This window comes from Meleagris gallopavo, chromosome 1, assembly GCF_000146605.3.
Source record: "Meleagris gallopavo isolate NT-WF06-2002-E0010 breed Aviagen turkey brand Nicholas breeding stock chromosome 1, Turkey_5.1, whole genome shotgun sequence".
In the NCBI taxonomy this organism is placed as follows: Eukaryota; Metazoa; Chordata; class Aves; order Galliformes; family Phasianidae; genus Meleagris; species Meleagris gallopavo.
In genome coordinates, this window is record NC_015011.2 from 53,754,834 (window position 1) to 53,761,009 (window position 6,176).

Genomic DNA, 6,176 nt, shown 5'->3' on the forward strand with positions numbered 1-6,176 from the left:
TAAATCAAGGTATGCTGAATTAAAGACATAACTAACAGCTCATGGGACCACATCCCAGTATAAACGTATAAATGAGAAAGTCTGAAAAAGGACAAAGCCTTTTCTACCCCAATGAACTGCAAAAAACACTGAAAGCGTTTTTTTTCCCCCCATTCTTATAAATGTTAACCTAGAAAATGCAAACTTCTTTAAATGCACGGCATTATAACTATTCTGACTTCGTATGAGAGCCACAACTGAACATATTAAAGAACACTTGACCACTAGAGAAGCATTAACCAACTTCTCCCCCTTAACAACTCCTTAACAACAATTCAGCTTACAGAAAGAAGCACTGGCCCTCAAATACAAAGTAAATTACAATCTCTGAATTAATTTATCAATACCTACCACACAAGAAAAATTGTTAGAGTTCAGATTTCACACAAACTCTCAGGTAGACTATAAAACACAGCCTGAGCAAAGATTCAGAAGCCCATTATACCCTTTAAGCCCATCCTGCTGCTGAAAGGAGTAGCTCTGCCTTCCTGCTCCACGCTGCCACCCACACAGCCAGCAGAACCAGGCCCTCCAAGGAGGTGACTGCACAGGCATCCTGCAGTGCAGCCAGCAGGAAGGACAGCTGGATCTTCTGCAGCACCAACAAAGAGGAGGAGGGCTCTTCACAGAGCAGCATTTGAAGTCATACTCCTAAACAAAGGGTGTCAAAATCTGGACAAGTACTTAAGACTGCTGTAAGGTAAGGGATCATAAATCAGAGCAAACGATTCACCAAGTTACATAAGCAAAGCTACATTTGTAGTGCCAAGACTAGGGAAATGCTGTAACTTGAAGCAAGTCTGAAGAAGGCTGACAGAGGACCTGCAAAGCCAGCGGTGTACTCAAGATACTTACTAAGAGTAGGAGAGCTCAAGTGGTTTTATAAGCCACCAGCTGACACTAACTGCCAGGCTGCAATTCTCGCTTTCAAGGTACCATCTGTCTGTACACTGTGGCTACACAGCAAACCTGATAAGAAACGTGATCCTGCACAGAAATAAATAATAAAACGACCAGATGACACTCTGCAGGCTATTCTCCCCAGAGACATCAGTACTCTAGTCAGGTTTGCCAGGTGGCTGCACCGACCACCATGCCAGCACACCGCAGGAACCGGGTACTACACCAGAACTCTCCAGCATTCCTCACTACAAAGAATAATTCATTCCATCCTCCTCTCCTCCACAAGCACACAAACAACACAACACGCTTGTCCACACACAAACACCTCAAAGCCAAGATTTAGCAACTCACAGACCCATGGAACCAGAATCTAACTGGAACTTCTGGATTCCTTTAAGGAATGAGATTTACACCAACAAGTCAAAATTAATTCAGGCTGTTAAGTTACCGAAGAACAAGCTAGGAACATTCATCTCCACCCTTTGCTTGTTTCAGCACAGCACTGCTTCTCCCATGTGTCAGGGCACGCAGATCCACAGCCACCTGCTGACTCAGATCAAGGAGCTGCTCAGATGTAACCTGACATTCCTTCTGCCACCCCTGCGGTTATTTTTAGTGCAGTTCAGATCACGGTTCAGACCCGTGCACAACCACCCTGCTACTCCAGCCACAGGGCTGAAATAAGCAACTAAGGGGAAGGCAACAGCTACAGTGAGCACTTTGGCTGAGAAGCAGCTGATCAATGTAACTTACTCTAAATACTGAAGCCTTGGAACGAAGCTCTCCCACTGCTGGTTACTCAGAGGAAATGGAAGTCTAAGGCCCTTTCCAACTCTACATCAAGAGGTTCCTTTGTAAGCACAGATCCTCTAGAATTCTGAAACTAGCCACAGTGCATTACATCAAGACAGTACATTATAAAGGGGAAGGGGAAAAAAACCTGAAGCACTCATGAGCTTCATTTAATTTTCATCACTTTTGCACTGCATTCCCATGCAGCAAGCTCAGCTCCATTCAATAACTCAAGTGAGGGGAGGGAAAAAGTCTCTAAGGATTACACCAACTCCACTTCTTGCCCAAAGAAGGGAAGTTTTGACTTCAACATCACAAAGAAATTAACATTTTCCATGTGAAATTGCTGCATTTGGCTAAAATGTGCTTTGGTCATACTTGAGAAGTGGGTACGTTAAAGCACAGAGTGCTTTATTTTTGGCTTGGCATGTAAAAATGTGGAAGAACTTCTCTACACACTCAGATATAATTGTAACATTACATCCTAGCAATTCCAGCCTCTTGTTTCTGGATACAGGACAAAAGGATTCTAAAAACTGAAAACTGGACAGGCTACCTGCCTCATTCAGTGACATGCAGAAGGGCATCCAAACTTTGCTTTCTGTCAAACACGCAGGGAACATGCATCACGTGATCTGAAAAAGTTAAACTGGAGCAGGATAAGTAAATAACTGCATGCTCCCTGGGTGCTTTCACACAGCAATGCACTGTCTTTTCTGTTGAGATACAGGAATACAAAGTGGTGAGACTGCACAGGTTGAGACCATGCCACGTGCCCCCCGCTCAGTTCACTGCAAGACTGTGCAAAGCTGTGTTGTACTAACACATGGCACAACCCATCCAGGAGGTACTAACTGCAGGCAGTGACATTTAAGCATTGAAAAACATTGCAACTAATACCTAATTATGTATCCTTTAACCAGTACAGCAAATCCTGTCTTTCATGGGGTGCTTAGAAAAGCCAGAGAATTCCCCGTCCCTGGAGGTGTTCAAGGCCAGACTGGATGGAGCCCTGGGCAGCCTGGTCCAGTATTAAATGTGAAGGTTGGTGGCCCTGCCTGTGGCAGGGGAGTTGGAGATTCATCATCCTTGAGGTCCCTTCAAACCCCGTGATTCTGTGAAATCAGGCTTTGCACATCCAAAAAGCATCTGATCTGTAACCAGAATCTCATGGGCATTTTTTTGGAAATGCATAGAGAAAGCAATCACCCAGGGCCATAAAGCTAGATGCCTTAAAATAGCATCTTTTAAACATTTTGTTTTCCACTGTCAGAAGGATATTACTTCTACTACCTGCCATAAGCTAGAGCAAAAGCACATATAATGACTTCATTAAAAAAACAACACAGTTTAAAACACAGACAGCTGCATTCTAGAACCTTAGCATGTACTAGCTGCTTTCAGATCATCTCCTTCATATGAGTCTTCGCATGTACAATCCTACTAGTGAAATCACTATGCAAGATCTCTCCCCACAGCTTTAGAAGGTTGCAACGAGTTTGCCTTCTCAGGTGTGGCTTGTCCTTTTCTTCAGACCCACTTAAACTGCTATCAGTCAACCGCATATGTTTATTAAACCACTGGTTTCATTGAGAATGTTACACCCAGCAACAGAGCTGAGTTTCCAACAAGAACAAGAAGCACTGCCATTGCTGGCAGATGGGAACCTCTGAGGAACAGCCAGCTGCAGCCGCTGGCTCCTTCAGGAGCAATAGAGGCTGAGAGCTCCTAACAAGGGAAGCAGCTGAGCAGAGGCCAGGCACGCTGCTCTAGCACAGCACGTGTATATTTAGCTATGAGCAGCTGGCAAAGTTTTACAGGAGTCAGCAACCTTATAAAAATGGAAAGAAAAGACAAAAGCGAGTCTTAATTGCATTTACCTGCTTGTCCTTTCCTTCCCATAACCTTCTTCAGCAAGAAGGTAGTGGGAGGTGTCTAGAAGAGAGCTGCTAAAAAGGGGCAATGCGTCCAGGTTTTAAAGAGGCTTGTGAGCCACACCTTATCACTACTGTTACACCAAATTAAGGAGGCCTACCTGTGTGCTTCAGATTCCCTTTTCTGTTTCATTTAAGAACACAATACCTGACCTAGGTTCTCAGAAAGAAAAGCAAAGTTACACACGCCAGACAACTCTCAAACCACACCATCTAGTTGCTAAAGGGTTTTATTTCTGTTCAGTTACTGAATGCAATCTGTTTACATCAACTTGATGGGCTGAAGTACTGCTGCATGAGAACTGGAAAACTCAATTCTCTGGAGATAACACCATTATCTTTGGTTTAAGTGTCAGCTATACCACCACTCAGTAAAGTTTCCTGTCTGTCTAAAACAGGAAGGACAGAGACACTTGATAAGGACTACCGTTCTTTTTTCTTATTTTAAATCTATCAATAATGAAAGGATCTGAATATGAAATAAGTCCTCATAACCTACTGAGGAACAAGATGAATTTCGTTTTCACCCTGAGCCCTAAACTAAACCTGCAGAAAAAGCAGAAGGGCAGCAATTGCAAAACCACAAGCCTAGGAGAAATCAAAGCCCTTCCTCTCAGTCCCTGTGTCTCACTTTAAGACACCCAGCCAAGGGCATCACCCTGACATAACAAGCAGCAAGAACATCCTCTAATTCTACAACTTCCCATTTTGGTAAAACAGCTGTATGCCTTCACCAACCATGAAATGCAAGTATTCATATCGAAGATACTCCTGTTTGTCTGAAGTTTCTCAGGTAGTGCCTGCTGTTACCCATACGATGATTCAGACATACAGATGAAAGCAACTCTGCAGCATTACTCAGAACTGAAGCTGCTTTAGATACTGCAGTGAAAAAAAAAAAACAAAACACCTCGATTCTGAAATGTTACTAACCCCTTCATTTCACAGTTAAATCCTCCAGCTCATTTACAAAGGTAAAACAAGACTCAAGAGTGTGTTCTCTTAACCAGCTATCAGGAACTCCACCCCACTGAAACTTAACTTAGAAAAACCGAATTCTTATAACACAGCCCCAGAAGATCAGGTTGAATCATTGATTTCACTTCAAAGCCTGAGGAAAGCTCTGCTGCCTGCAACTGGAAGGGGCCCACTGAAAACAAACAAACAAAGAAAGGAACAAACAAGCACCGGGGCAGCTAAGAGGATTAGTCAAAAAGAACAATGGAGAGGCTCATTAGGTCGAAAGCTGAGATCTCATTTTTGTTTAAGCTCACATTACAGCACACGAATGTGTTCTCCTGCGATGATCAAGCTTTCCTGAGCGTTTTGAAATAAATGCATTTGTTCGACACACTCACTGGCCGGTACAGGCACAGATCAGCTCGACTGCTCTGCAGTCACCGTTTGCAATCAAGCGATTCGCTGTGCCTGAGCAAGTACACAAAGCTCATCAACATACTTCCCCTAATTAGGCTTTCTGGTCTTCAGAAACACACAGCAAACTCAAGCAGAAGCACCGACCTCTGCCCTCGCAGCCCACTGGAGAGCTGAGCTAAGCACCATTCCCAGCCATTTCCTCATCTCCGCCCTGTGCTTAACGGCCTTGCAGCAAACATTAACCTGGCTATTCACTGCAAAAGCTCTTTGCACGCAGAGAAGTACTCAGAATTGAGAAATGGTGTTTTCCAGATGAGCACCGTTAACGTACTTAACTTGAGGCAATGCAAACAATACTCAGGGTTAGCAGGGATGCCTCAGACACTGCAGGGCCCCCGCAGCAGCACAAAGGGATGCAGCAAGCAGGCTGCCGTGAGAGCCAAGCACCGGCTCTCGGGGCCGCCCTTGGCACCAAGGGGAAATGGTGTACAAAAGACCTCACGTTAGAATCTAGAGCCTTCTTTCCTTCCCAAAAGAAAACCGGAAAATATTTTGGATTTGGAAAGTATTTTGATCGGGAACGTGTTATGTTAAATGGAATATAGAGACTTAAGAGACTTAAAAAAAAAAAAACGGAAATAGCAAAAAAGATATGCTTCTTGAACCTCGGCTTCGATCATCCGTGTCATAGGAACTCCTCTATTTTATCTTCGCAAAAACTGCTTTATGCTCCTTTCAGCCTGCAGTCCCAGTTTAAAAATAGTCCCTCTGGCAGCGCTGCAACATGCGGCAAGATCTGCACGCTCATCGCGAAGAGATTTATCGGAAACGCATTCTGCAGGGAAATGCAGATGCAAAATGACGCAGCGCTCCGAGCCATGATGTAAGGCGGGCAGCGGCGCTCCCGGCGCTGCGGGGACGGGTCACGGCGGGCCGCGTCCCGAGAAAGGCCTCAGCGACACCCGCGTTATTGAGACATCCAAAGCCCGATTCGACCTCGATGGCCCGACGCTTCCCCCATAGCCTTTTTCGCGGCGATCGCCGTGACTCAGGAGCCCCGCAGGCCTCGAGGACAGCGCGGCCCAGTCCCAAGGGCGAGGCGGGCGCGGGCCGCAGCGCGAGGCCGGCTCC